The sequence below is a fragment of the Manis pentadactyla genome, chromosome 8, assembly GCF_030020395.1.
Source record: "Manis pentadactyla isolate mManPen7 chromosome 8, mManPen7.hap1, whole genome shotgun sequence".
In the NCBI taxonomy this organism is placed as follows: Eukaryota; Metazoa; Chordata; class Mammalia; order Pholidota; family Manidae; genus Manis; species Manis pentadactyla.
This window is the reverse complement of record NC_080026.1, coordinates 74,090,796-74,106,555: the sequence shown is the minus strand read 5'-3', so window position 1 is coordinate 74,106,555 and position 15,760 is coordinate 74,090,796. Positions and strand designations below refer to the sequence as shown.

The 15,760-nt window shown below is 33.8% G+C and overlaps 1 protein-coding gene across 1 annotated transcript in view; it reads right to left on the bottom strand.

The window, feature by feature from the left end:
• The window catches only part of PRKG1 (protein kinase cGMP-dependent 1), a 1,239,474-nt gene that overhangs the window by 1,148,527 nt on the left and 75,187 nt on the right, over nucleotides 1–15,760 (bottom strand). The gene's annotated exons all lie outside the window — the stretch shown is intronic.

Here is a 15,760-nt window from a genome sequence, read left to right as displayed (position 1 = left end):
ATGTCTTGGTTCTGTATCCAGAGATGAGAGTATCCTTAACATTAACAAGCCTTACTTTGGGGTTGAGCTGGTGGAAAGAGGAGAATTTGGAAAATCCTGAAAGAGCAGGAAGATGACTTTTTTTTTTAAGTACCTTCTGCCAAAACTGTCTTTACCTTAGCACCATTTCATCCCAGTGTAGGGTAAACAACTTATACCCGTTTGTCTAGAATTGTCCAGTTTTAATACTAAAATTGGCTGGGACTGTCCTGGATTTAAAACTAAAGCCCTTGCTCTGGGCAAACCAGGGTTGGTCACCCTATTTAGTTCAGAACTGTTGAGTCTCTCAGTTTTATAAATATTTTCAAATTTAGCTTTTAAAGTTACCAATAAAAAATTAAAACTAAGGAAGATCTGTAATGATTTCTTTTTACCTTACACACATTACAAACCCACTTATGAATTTGTGTGCGTGAATGTTTTAGGAAAGCAATCACCCTATTTCAGTGCATTGTTAAACACCACAGGATTGTCTTTGAACTGTAAATGGAAATGAGTCAGGCAATAGAATTTTAATTACACTTTGATATATTAGACAAGGATTCAAGGTTCTCTATTTAGTTTATTGCTTTTATAAAAACCTAGAATTTAGTCCTATGGACTAAGTACAACAATTCAAGGACTTGCTATTCAATTAACTCCTGTAGAATTAGATTATTCTTATGATTGTGTTTGGTGAGTAGATTTGGCCATTAGGAGTGCATATTTTAAATGGATATAGGTAAAAATTCTAATGGTTTGGCTGTTTGGAAGTCATACTACTGGGATTGATAAGTTCTGCACGGAAAAGAAAAAAATAACAAACCATTCATGATGAAAACCTTACTGCAAAGATTTGGAAGTAACAGTGCAGTGTACCGTAATTGCTAATGTGCTTAGAGTTTAATACCGAATTAGTGTCATGTCCAATATTACTTGAAATAAATTCTTATATCCCACAGCTAAAGTGATGGTAAGTTATTATTGGGTCTCAGTCTAAACTAGTGCTCATGAAAATCCATGCACTATCCACCAAAAAGAACATTTCTTTGTACTCTTTAATAAGCTACCATTTCCAAAGAATAGAAGAAATAAAAGGGTTTTAAGAAAGGTATTATGTTTTCTGTATGTTTTTTCATGAATGGAAACTTTTTAAATGCATAAAATGGAATTTTAAGTGGTTTATTCACAAAATATTACTTCACTACATTTTGAGTCCATTGAAAATATACATCCGTATGCAACATCATAAGATTTCCTGTATCAGATTAATAAATCAGTTTCTCACTTCCACTTCAGTGACTCTTCTGGTGTATTAAATGCACATAATTTCCTAGGTTAATGCATCAGTATTTTCCAAAAAATATTCAAAGTATTTGCAAAAGTAATTTTGCATTTGAAAATTTGGTATCATGGAGCTTATAGTAAAATAGCTCAGGTGTCAATGATTTCCTGTTGTTGCTTTTATTAAATAGTATTTAATAGCTGATATAACTTGGACAGTTTCTGTCCACATATTTTTTACTCAAAGTTGAGAGCAAAAACTACAACTACATTCTGCTAGTGAACTTACTAAATTTAGCAAGATAGGAAAATGCTGAAGATGTAAGAAAGGCAATAAAAGAGTATTCTGGATGAACTGGATTTTTATCAGTAAGCAAAAGGAATAGATTAGGCAAAAGAAAGATGGCAAGATTTTGTTCATACTGTGAGAATGTCAGAGATTTGGAGGAGGGGAAGTTGCAGGCAAAAAGACAGCAAGGAAATTCATGAAGATCTTCACTCTCACTAACTTGCAATTAAATATCACCTCACTTTAACTTAAAAAAGTGCTTGATATTGATGGACATACAGAAATCTACCTCTAATGATGTGCAAATGAAGCAATAGGCTGATAAGACAAAAGGATATCATTCTAGGACCAAAATATGGTGCCTAATGTTTATGGAAGCATTTCCTTTGCAACAAAGATAGAGCCCTAGGTTGTAGGGTGCCAGATGCATATTTTTTTGCTATGCATTTGTGACCAACTGTAAAATTATTAGTCACCTTACCCGAAGTGTATTTTCAGAAAACATTAATAATTTCTCCCCAGTCCAGACTGGATTTCTAAAAATTCATTTTTCAAAACAGGCATTTAATCTGGGAGGTAAGAATACTTGAAACATTAGTGGCTCATATTTAACCTTAAAATACATATATAAAGCCTGGAAAATATAGTCAATGATTCTGTAACATCCTTCTATGTTGACAGATAGTAACTGCAGTAGTTGGGGTGAGGATTTAATAATGTGGGTAACTGCTGAAACACTGTGTTGTATATGTGAAACAAATATAAGACTGTATATCAATGATTCTTCAATAAAAAAATACATATGTGCAAACATTTGTTCAATAAATAAGTTGCCCAAAGCAACAATATATTAAGTGTCACATAGTTTTAATGCCCCACACAAATAAATAGAAAATAATGATTTTTATACTTTTTCAGTATTGGGCAGAATATTGAGGTCGGTGTTGAGTCACTGTATTATGTAAGAATGTTTTTACTCAAAGATCTGAGTTAACTTAAGGAGTTATTATGGAAAATGTCTCTATGTTCTCAATAGAATATAGTACAGCCAAAATCTAACCATCTATCTTTCTTAGAAAAGCATCTATGCTGAATACCCATTTTAAGTGGAAAAAATGACAGGGAAATTCTCCAAACGTTTATTGGTGGAATGTGAAAAGCAACTGGTGCTGTTAGGAACATCGAGATCTTAGTGAAAATTGCTGTTTTCACTTTGCAGCTGCCGTTGGTCAGACCCTCTATCAGTACACAGTAAATAACTTTCTCTCAGCAGGCACACAACTGAAACGCACCTAATGCATCAGTATGTGCACATGCACTCCATTATTTAATAGAGTCACTTAATACCACTCTCATGGGCATTCCCAAAATACAGAGAAGTAAAAGATGAAGCACGTTTACCATGGTTTGACAACGTACCTGTAACTACCCACTGAAACACATTTTTTAAAAGCATGATGGAGTTCTGGTATCCTTTCATTTGGCATTTGATTTTCACTGCACATAGAAGTCTGATTTAGTTCATGAGAAGATCCTGCCTCATATCTCTTAGTAATTGATAGTTGTTAAAGCCAATTCACAACACTTTAATTTGCAGAGAACAAAATATATTAAAAGGTGTTTGAAATGTCTAATTTGTTCTATTATGCCTCTCCTTATACTCAAACCACAAGGAAATTTTATTTTAACTATGGGGATCTATGTTACGTGAAGAGGGGGTTTGTGTGTGTACGTGCTTGTGTTCTTGCACATGCCTCACAGGCATGCATACACCATAGGATGAAATCTAAATCACAACCTCCTAATCAACCCTCATTTATGTCAAAGTAAAGGTGGGCACATAAAGATTTGGGCATCCCAAATCTTTCACATCCCACCTTTTTTGACAAAAATCTACATGGAAAAAGTATCTTGCTTACTTTTTCTCTTTTCAGAAACAGCTTCTCAGGTCTCACATTACAGGGCTTTAAAGCCCTTGAAATGCAAAAGACATCATTTTACTAAGACAGAAAAAAATTTATCCCCAACTCATAGAAATTAAAAGGTAACATGCTAAACCTCACAAAGAACTCGTGGAAATCGAATAGTGACACTTTATTTCCTGAAATCATGTAATTGGTCTTAGACCATTTGACCTTTTTAAGGTAGAAAAACTTTAGAATGTGCCAAAAGGTGACTTTATTTACTTAATATTTTCTAATGGCAAACTCTAAGAAACTTTTGCAAACAAATAGATGGTAAAGATGTATTTCAAAATGCACTGAACAGCATTTAAAATTATTACATTACTATTTTCTTAAAAATAATTTTATATTTTAATACTCTAAGTATACGTTCTGTTACTCATTCATCTATCTACAAAGCAAAATTTTAATACATGATTTTCATATTGTGGAATCAGGGAATATCCAATTGTGAGAAACTGGAATAATTGATGAAGGAAACACAAGTAACCAAGAAGAAGCATATGGTAACAACAGCTGGTGCAATAAACTCAGTGGTCAACAATGGCTTTGTAGCGACCCAGTAACTCTGATACAGAGCTTTCAATCAGCAAAGTATATACTACAGTGCAGTGTTCCCCCAAAGTGTAAACTAAAGAATACTACTTCCTTAAAATGAAAACAAAAAAGGGTTTCACAGTCAAAAATGTTTGGGAGACACCGGAAATTTCAATGAAACAGATTTCTTTCTCATCATTTTTCAGAACTTTTAATTTTCCAATACATATTAAGAATCTCCAAAATACATATATAATAGATACACACAGTTGATTTAAACAAACTAAACTTCCTTTTGCCTAATCATTTATAACATTAAATGCTTAAAGATAAATTAGGCAATTTATTAAAAACTATAAGCACCTTCCCCATTTGTGAAATTCCTTATCAGTATCTACATACACAGCAATCAGGGACAAAAAACACACAGTCCTGGTCCCATCAACAGTATTGCTGACAACCAGTAGCTCTCCTTTAAACCACAACTTACCCAGCCTGTGACCACAGCCAAGGAGCTAGCAGAAAACCATGATTATATGACAAATTTGGTGTTGACAGGAAGGACTAACATCACCATTTGACACACAATCACATTTCCTCTCTTTAATCTTGGCTGGGTCCAAGGAGTATTGCTCAGGATGAGAAAATGAGAAAATTACAATGGGTCTGAAATCAGGAGAGCAACTGATTAATATTTAATTACCTAAGTGTATTCTGACCTTTTTGTTCTTATAAATCTCCAGGCACCAAGGAATTTCATTTTAACATTTCATTTGAAATCATTTCCAGTGATTCTCTTTCTGTCTGTGAAATCCTTCTTCTAACCTCTTTCCCTACCCTAAGATCCTGACCCCACAGCTTCCCAATGACTATTTCCATCTTTTGAGTTGTTAACTCAATGAACTCAGTCTTCAGTTCACCTCTGAAATATCATTTCCACTAATAATCCTTCTGAATTCTCCCCATATTTTCCCTTTATAATTACACATTATTTACAAGGATATTTGCTAAATAGCTATCTTATCCATTAGACTATAAACTCCAAGAAAGCAAGGAACTATGTCTATTTGGTCCACCAACACTGAAACAAGTAGGCCTCCCGTGTATTTGTTCATAGGACTAAATAAAAAATTCAGGAAATATGTACTATCTACAACGCACCCATAAATCAGACAGAAAAAAAGTCCCTTTCTCCCCTTTCTCCATCAAGAGATCCAACCATAAAGCTGAACTAAATATCCAAGGATGCAACATGGAGATGGGCTTCAGAGCTTACACCCCTCACCTGGGTGTTATTCTGAAATACATTACATCATAAGCCTCAGAAACTTCAGTGTCACTACCCTCAAAGAGAAGCTGTGGTGTATCCCAGCTCTTAATCAGGAAGACTGCAAGTTACACATTTGTCTGCCTTTTAAGTAACACTAATTTTCTGTGGGAAATATGTGTGATATCTGCTGCCCTTGCACAAGTAGTTCAAATGTGGGTCTTGCCACTTAAAATAAACTTAGATAAAACTTGCCACCTTAGATAAAACCTTTGAAACTAAAATATTACGACCAAAATTATCCTGGAGTGTGTGTGTGTGTGTGTGTCTCTGTGTGTGTGTGTGTGTGTGTGTGTGCATGCACAGGTATCTGTATAAAGTGAAAACCAACGTCAATATAGTAAATAAAGCTTAGAAGTGAATGCAGGTAACGAATTTCTCTATAACACGAAAGCAAAAGGTGACATGAAACAAGTGATAGGGATTTTCCTGAAAATTGATGCCTTAGCTTTCTATAATCCTGCCTGTTCTTTCTGTATGTAATAAATCAAATATATCAGAAACATAGTTTAAAAATGTGTTTTTCTTCTGGAAAAAAAGCATAGACTTCATTCTTTGAACAACATATTAGCCTGCTTAAGGCCCATGATAGCTGTGTTTTCTACTTGTCCCTTTGAAATATTTTTTAAAAATAATACTTCTTAACATCCTAACACCTTTTCAAATTACACATAGACAATCTGTAGAGAAAAGATTGCCAGTTGACAGAGGTGGGGGTGAGGAGGTGAGAGAAATGGGTGAACTACTTTTCTTTTTGTTTTATTTTAAATAAACTGAAGAAAAGCAACAACAACAAAAAACTACACTGAGACAGTCAACTCTCTTAATGCACTTTTATACCACCATAATCTCAGAGCCTTTCTTACTTTAAGGCTTATAATATATTGTCTTCAAGGTTCAGTGCTCTTTTATATAACACTGGCAGCATCTATGGCATCAACGATTCTGCAATTTCTTTTTTTTTTTTCTTCACAAGTTCCAGCTACTCCTTCAAAAAGCTGACTGCTTTATTTGGAATAAGCCTGTTTTTCATAGTCCTTCTTAATACTTACATCTATTCAAGAACTATTCATGTCATTTGATATTATTTTGAAAGCAAATGATTCTAATTAAGGTACTTTGAAGTTAACGCCAGAGCTTAAGAGTCAATACTCGTGCCCTACCTGATCACCTCGTTTACAAAAGCTTTGGAAGTTCACATGGAAAGAAAATTTGAAAGCAAATTTATTTCCAAAAATAGTTTTAATTCAGTAACTTAATTCTTAGAGTAGATATACTTCCTTTCCCTTCCTTGCTCTTTCCTTTTACTCTTGCTATAAAATATAAGCATAGGTCCTTCAAACAAGGACCTATCATATGCTTAGTATGACAGTCATCCGACAGTGAAGTGCTAACCTTTGGATGTTAGCAATCACCTAAATGTTAAATAGCTATTCAATTAAACCAAAAGTTAGGGTTTATACTTTGTTACAGTTTGTTAATTTAAAAAATGAATGTTTCTCAAGTAGATGCTTCCTATAATTTCAAAAAGTCAGCAAGAAGTCTTCCTAAGTTCCTCAAATGCATTGCACTTGAATATAAGTTTTGTGATAAGGATAATTTTTGTCAAAATTACAAAAACTGAGGCCCAAACTTATCCTGTGAAAAAAATAAAAAGAGCCCTCGATCTATGGAAGGGAATCCAATCTGGAGCTAAGGATTCAAAGCTTTGCATACATATACCCCACAAATCTCTACAAATGAAGTCTTACACTACAATAGCATAATGCTGCTTCAGCATCTAAATGGAAATCTAAGTTTCCAATTTGCAACTGCCTAAAACTGCTGGATCCTCAATGAAACCTGAGTATTAATAACTGTTTGAATGTTAAGAACCCTGTGAATTGTATCATTTATCTCTAATCTCTAATGATTCTTGGTTATATTTTTTCCTGCTAAGAAATAGGAGTCTCACATTGCAATTACAAGTATGTATAATCATTTTTGAAAGAGTATTTTCCAAGAGGAAAAAATATATGATAAATAGTAATTAAGCTCAATAAAAGAAACATATCTTAGTGAGATATGTATATATTCCTATAGAGATTAAAACATTCTTTATTCAGTTAAAAATAATATTTTTTAGAAAATGGTTTCTAATTGCAATTTAAATTTGTCACTTTTTAAAAGTATAAGGTTAGGCAAGTATTACATGATTCTGAAATGTATACTTCTCCTTTACATGTCTTATTTTATTTTAAATACACTTCTGAAAATAGTATATGGCTTCATTCTTCACATTCTTCTCTAAGCTATTAAATACAAATTTCTGGGGCTAAAATACAGAACTAAAGGTACAACTGCACCCTCTGCTGTTCAAATTTTCTATTCCATATTGAGCAAAGTACTGTGTATATTTGTTTAGCACATTCATTATAAAACTAACAGATAAATCATATTGGCTTCCTTTTAACATTAATTAGCAGATCTTCAACAAATTACACTGTTATGATTTCTTTAGTAATACAAATGGAAATTTGACATTTATATAATTAACGGGACTAAATTAGTTTAGAAAATAGTGACTCTCAGCAAGGTACTTGAAATGTGAAGTATTCGTTAACTTACCGACCGTAAACGGCAATGTTGATCACCTGTCTAACATAAGTTTTACTGAGGAAAAATAATCAAATTATTGAAGCCAATAATGGCATACTCTTCTAAAAGTATATGAAGTTTACCCAATTTTTTTCAAGTTAGAAATTTAACATTAATGTTTTTCTAAAACTGCACTCTGAAGTTCTAAAAAAATGGCTTTAAGATCTCCCTAATATGGTCAAAATGTAAAACACTACTATTATTCAAAATTAATAGCTTATTTGTTCTCTTCTTTTAAGCCTGTCTTTCTTTTTCTAAATTAGACAGGGGGAGTATAATCAGTGAGAATGTTCAATATTTTGAAATGGATGATCGTTACATGAGTATATATGCATGTCAAAATTAATCGAGTTGCACACTAAAGAGGTTAAATAATTAGACAATAGTTGTTTGACATTTATTCATAAGATTTTCCTGTCAATTTCTTCTTCTAGTGAAAAGGGATTAGTTTGTTGCTCACCAACCTTCTGACCAAGAATAAGTACAAAAGCTGGGGAAAAAATATTTAAGGCATTGGGAAATTCCTAAATAGTAAAGAGTCAAAGGGCTAATATCTCAGAGAAAAGCAAGTCCAGAGAGGTAAACCCCAACTTCAGTGTTCTTTTAGGGCATTTGCCAGTTACAAAACGCTCCTAAGAAAATAAATAACTGAATATAAATAAGAAACTGAGAGGTTAAAAAATTGAGAAAAGCTTCTACAAGTCTCATGGGGCTGAATGGACAAAAATTGGAGTAAAGGCCCAACCAATTCAAAGCCATGAAGGCTAAATCTTAACTGATAATAATCCAGTACTCATAAAGTACTGAAACCCTGCTCCCAATCTGCTCTATCTATACTTATATTAAAGTAATCTGCCCCTAGTAGAACTGCCTGTCAAGAGCAAAAGTAAATCCTCACTAGAGGAAGAGGACATCATCCAGAGACTAAAAGTATCTCAACAATTTTTCCTACACAATGTCCAGAATTCAATAAAAAACAGCTAGATATACCAAAAGCCAATAACACATGACCTAAAAGTAACAAAAATAAAAGAGACCAATGGGAGAGCGTGACACTGGAATTATCTGATAAGGACTTTGAAATAACTGTGACAAATATGTTATTGAAATGTGATGGAAATGTTGATAATTTGGACAGAAAATTGTAAACTATTTAAAAAAACTGAAATTGAAATTGAAATTGAAATTTTAGAACCAAAAAAGAGCAGAAAATGAATTTTAATAATTCTGTAATGATATTTAATGGCAGGAGACAGAATTAGTAAACTGAAAGGTAAGTCTAAAAAAAAATAGACTAAGTAGAAAAAAAGGATAAAAAAACAGGAAAAAAGAATGAAACCGTATCATTGTCTAAACCCATCACAAAAGTAAACTCAAAATGGATCAAAGACCTGAATGTAAGTCATGAAACCATAAAACTCTTAGAAGAAAACAGAGGCAAAAATCTCTTGACTATAAACATGAGCAACTTTTTCCTGAACACATCTCCTCAGGCAAGGGAAATAAAAGCAAAAATGAACAAATGTGACTACAACATGCTAAAAAGCTTCTGTACAGCAAAGGACACCATCAGCAGAACAAAAAGGTATCCTACAGTATGGGAGAATATAATTGTAAATGACATACCCAACAAGGGGTTAACATCCAAAATACATAAAGAACTAACATGCCTCAACACCCAAAAACCAAATAACCCTATTAAAAAATGGGCAGAGGATATGAACAGACACTTCCCCAAAGAAGAAATTCAGATGGCCAACAGGCACATGAAAAGATGCTCCACATCACTAATTATCAGGGAAATGCAAATTAAAACCACAATGAGATATCACCTCACACCAGTTAGGAAGGCCAACATAGAAAAGAATAGGAACAACAAATGCTGGCGAGGATGTGGAGAAAGGGGAACCCCCCACACTGCTGGTGGAAATATAAACTAGTTCAACCATTGTGGGAAGAAGTATGGAGGTTCCTCAAAAAACTAAAAATAGAAATACCTTTTGACTCAGGAATTCCACTCCTAAGAATTTACCCTAAGAATGCAGGATGCCAGTTTCAAAAAGACATATGCACCCCTATGTTTATCGCAGCACTATTTACAATAGCCAAAAAATGGAAACAACCTAAGTGTCCATCAGTAGATGAATGGATAAAGAAGATGTGGTACATATACACAATGGAATATTATTCAGCCATAAGAAGAAAACAAATCCTACTATTTGCAACAACATGGATGGAGCTAGAGGGTATTATGCTCAGTGAAATAAGCCAGGTGGAGAAAGACAAATGCCAAATTATTTCACTCATCTGTGGAGCATAAGAATAAAGCAAAAACTGAAGGGACAAAACAGCAGCAGACTCACTGAAGCCAAGAATGGATTAACAGTTGCCAAAGGGAAAGGGAATGGGAGGGGTGGGTGGGAAGAGAGGGAGAAGGGGAACAAGGGGCATTACGATTAGCACACATAATGTAACAGGGGGCACAGGGAAGGCCCTATAGCACAAAGAAGACAAGTAGTGACTCTACAGCATCTTACTATGCTGATGGACACTGACTGTAATGGGGTATGTGGTGGGGACTTGATAATGGAAGGAATCTAGTAACCACAATGTTGCTGATGTAATTGCATATTAATGATACCAAAATAAATAAAAACAAACAAACAAACAGGAAAAAAGATATGAGACATGGGGTCATAGGGAAAAGGCCCTGCCTATATATGTTGGAGTCCCAAAAGGAGAGGAAAGCAAGACTAGGACCAAAGTAATATTTGAAGAAATAATGCCTATCAATATTCCAAAATGGATGAAAGATATATCAAGCCACCATTTCAAGAGGCACTGTAAACAACTAGTACAATAAATACAAAACATAGACGGACATACAAACACACACCCACTCCTAGGTATATCATTGTAAAACTGCTTATCATCAAAAATAAAGGGAAAACCCATAATAGCAGGCAGAGAGAAATACTCATCACCTTCAAAGAAGCAACAATAAAATGACAGTTGACTTTTAATTGAAATAGTGAAAGCAATAGGGCAAAAGAATGGTAGCCTCAGAGGGTTCAAAGAAAATAAAACTGCCAACCTAGAACTCTAGTATCTTTTGAAAATAAAGGCACATAAATACGTTTTCAGAGAAATAAAAGCTACAGAATTTGTCACCAACAGATCCACACTATAGAAGTCACTAAAAGATGTTCTTCAGGGGAAAAGAAAATAACTAGATGAACACATGAAGATAAAAGGATAAGTATCACAGGGAGGATAAATCTGAGGTTAAAGCTAATATGAATGATTACTGTATAAAACAATAACAATATCTAACAACAAAAACATGAAAGATGGGAGGGGAGCAAAAGAGTTCAGAGTGCTATTGGGTCACACTGCTTGAGAAGTAATAAAAGTATTAATTTACCTTGAATTTTGCTTTTTCAAGGGTGCATTGCATGTTGTAATTTGTAGAGTAACCACTCAGAGAAATAAAACATATAAATGAAGAATGGTAGAGGGAAAATTGAATATTAAAAGTAACTGACTAATTCAAATAGAGGCAAGAAAGGAGAGAAAAACATATAGAAAAAGGAGACATAAATAGAAACACAAATAGTAGGATGACAAATTTAGGCCAAAATATACAGGAATTACACTAATGTAAATACGTTAAATACTCTAATTATTAAGCAAAGAGTGTCTGACTGAATTACAAAAATAAAACAAGTATATAGATCTTATAAGAAACAATGTTTATATAAGGAAACAGAAAGTTTAGAGTAAAAAAGCAAACCAAACACAAACCAAAAGAAAGCTGATATAGCTTTACTAATTCCAAATAATATTTTAAGAAAATAGCATTACTGGACCTAAAGAGAAACATTTCAAAATAATGAAAAGATTAATTTATCAGGAAGGAATTATAATTCTAAATTTATATGCACCAAATTAACATATAATTGCCATTTCATTGAGCAAGAAGGAACATTAAATTCAATATAATGAGATACCACTACATACCTACCCAAATGGCTAAAATCAAAAACAAAAAATCACCACAACAAATGTTACAAATTTTTTGAAACAACAGAAATTCTCATGCACTACTAGTGGAAATACAAATTGTTAAAGCCATTTGGGAAAACTGCAGCAATTTCTACCTGAACCGAACATATGAACACTCTATTATCTAGAAACTCCAATCTTAAAGTTAAACCCAAGAGAAATACATACATATTATTCCCAAATGATGTGTTCAAGAATACTTGTAGAGACATTTATAATATACGAAAACTGGCAACAACACAAATGTTCAACATTAGAATAAATGTTTTCTTCATTCATACAATATAACATGAAAGACAATAAAAGCATATGAACATTGCTACAAGCAACAGCAAATCAAATTCATGAAACATACTCAGCCAAATAAATTAGGCATAAAAGGATATTGTTTGTCTTTTATAAAATTAAACAGGCAAAGTAAATTTATGGTGAAGATAATGGTTACTTTTGAGGCAGAAAGTGGAGCTGGTGACGAGAGAAGGGCACAAGGGGGTTTCTGAGGTGCTAGGAAGATTCTGTTTCTTGACATGAGTAGTGGTTACACTAGTGTGAATTCAGATAAGTCATTGAGCTATAAACTTAGGACTTAGGCACTTTTCTGTATGTGTGTTATAACATTAAGAAAGTTTAAGACATAGCTTTAATTCATTAAGATCAACAATTGGCAAAGAATTAGTGACTGTTAATTCAGGTACCTACAAAGTACAATAAACTGTCTTAGATCATCAAAGACCCCCCAGTCTATTCCACTATCAAATATTTACATTGCATGATTGATTGTTATACTTTGGACAAAAAGTAACTAAACATATATCCTACATTCAAAATGACAAATACAGAATTATCTAGGTAAATTAACATTGTACCATGGTATGTGCATATATACTTATGTATGTGTAAATATACATACCTATATATATATATATATATATATACATATAATGTATGCATTCCAGAATTTTTTTAAATCTTGATTTAATATCTTAAATGTTTCAATAAAAGAATTTACTAAATGTGTGTAGCTCAGGAATCATTTTCATGTATTTCATTCAACAAATCAGGAAAAAACCTTTTGTAGGAAAGTGCCTTAAAAACTGGAGTAAAACAGGAAGAGATTCCTTTTGAATTCAGCTCTGAAGGATAAAGTGGGATCTGAATTAATGGAGGAAGAAAAGGAAGATGCTTTGAGAGGGGATAGAAGATCATAATCAAAGTAAAAAGTGGGAAAAGTAGTCATAGGGTCAGAGGTTCATTTTGATGGAGTAGAGGGCTCTGGAGGGCAGAGAAGTGAGTGGCTAAAAAACATCTGGGAAGGCAGATGAGGGCAGACTAAAGAGAGTCTTGGGCTGCCAAGCTGACTAATGTAGACTGTGTGCACTCAGTAATGGAAAGGAAGCTGTAGTTTTGAGCAAAGACATGACACGATCAGAGTTTATTTCAGGAAAATGAATCCAAGAGCATGATGTTAAATGAACTGAATATTGAAAAGATGGGTCAAGGAAATGCTGCAATACTAAAGGTATAATCAGGAGATGGGAATGAGGGTGGAGAAGGGAAGACATGGCCAATGACAACTATTGAAAACATCATTCATTCTTAAATTTCAGTGTTAACTGCTCCTATAATCTGCAAGTATTCCCAAGTAATCATTTTTAAAACTGCTGTATGTGTGAACTATAAACAGAGATTAAGCACTTGTGTAACCAGGTGCAACCATTAAAAAAAAGTTGACTTTTCTCATTGAGAATCATTTCTGAGCATGTTCGGTCTTTAGAGAGTCAGGCCATCTCTTCCCAAAGCTACTTTCCTTGCAATCCCATTCAACACAAACACAATGGCTAGTGCTGACTGGAGAATAAGTGAAAATTACTGAAGAGCTACTGAGGGGTCACTTTATATATACATAATTCCACTCCACCTTTAAAGTCTTCATGACAACTACTGCCCCGCCATACCCATTATTGGCCTAAGCTCCAATTACTTCCTTTTATTCCCCACTAAACTATTCAAAGCGAGTGAATTCACAGGTGCTGGTTATTTGATGTATGATTTGTTGGCTCCGTTTTCTCATTCCATTTTTTTTGAAGAAAGAGCTTTTACTTGACGAAGAGTCAGCCCTTATGTGATACAGAATCAAGAGGAGACATAGGACTTAGGATAATGATGGAATTACCACTACGACAGGGGATAGGGAGTGAGGAGTAGCAGTTGTAGTAGGTAAGCAAAGGAGTTGGAAGAAGAAAACAGAATTTGCAAATATCACCCTTTGGGGATGTTTAAAAAATTCAAAGTTCTTTTAACTAACTTTTGGTTGTTGCCCTATTCATTTGACCCTGTACTGAAACTAGATCGTGCAGATTCTGGCTTCATAAGATCACAATTAATACCATAACCTAAAGAAGTTACAATGGTAACCGAAAGCAATTTAGATTTTTTAAATAGGAGTGAAGACCTTGGTTGCATTTCAAACCAGTCCAAAATGGAGTTGGCCACTCTGATTTCTTCAACCCTGATTTTGCTTGGCAGTTGGGGCAGGAACTACAAAAGTGAAGGACTCCAGGAAGAGCAAACAAAACACCAGCGATGAGCACTGAGGAAGCATCATCACAAGGTTGCACACTGCTTGGGTATCAAATGCCCCTGCTGAGCTCTTCCTAAACTAGAAAAGGGAACCAATAAGTATTCCCCTTTATGTAGCTCTTGGAGGGTATGTATATTACACTCTTCAAACCCAGTTTATGGTCGGAGATACAAGGGGAAATTGAGGGAAGGAGATCACAAATAATAAGTAAATAAGTAAGCATTATGTATGTTATTTTTGTAGTATCTGACATTTATTAAATTTTTTTATTGTATCTTAACACTTATGAGTGTGAATTACAGTGCTAAGTGCTTTTCATAGATGGTCTGAAGCCTCACAAATTTAAGAAATTGGTAACTTTGTTATTATCCTCATTTTAAAAGTGAGAAAACTGAAAATGATTAACATATAAGTGACTTGTCAAAGGCCATACATCTAGTGAGGACAAGCTGGGCTTCAAACTCAGGGACATTTAACTCCAGAGCCATCATTTTTGTAACTATGCTACAATGCCCCAGCAACTGTGATGATGTTGATGATAATGTAACTTTTATTAATACCTACTCTGCACACCTGGACAAGCTCATCACCAAAAACCATGCTTTGGCAATACATGTACTGCTGTCTTCTCCAGATTTGACCCCCATGTTGGGTTATAATAATAATAATCACCATAAGGTAGACTCAGCTTCATTTGTGAAGGCTCGTGAGGCTTCTCCTAGACTTCTGGAGCCAACCTCCTTGCAGTGGGACACCTACTTCACAACTTGCATCAACTAATTAAGCTAATCATGTAAGTACATACTACATTATTTATATATAAACTGTATATATACTATATATATATATATACATAATTATATAACTGTGTTATATATAACTATATAGTTATCAGCCTCTCTACCAACATTTAAGTTTTTGTCCAAATAAGTATTGAGCTTAGAAAACATTGGAAAAATAAATCATTTTAAGGAACTTATTTGACATTTTATTGTTCTATAGAATAAAATGTTTATCTTTGCTAGTTTTATAGCTCTCTTGATGCCTTCTATATAACT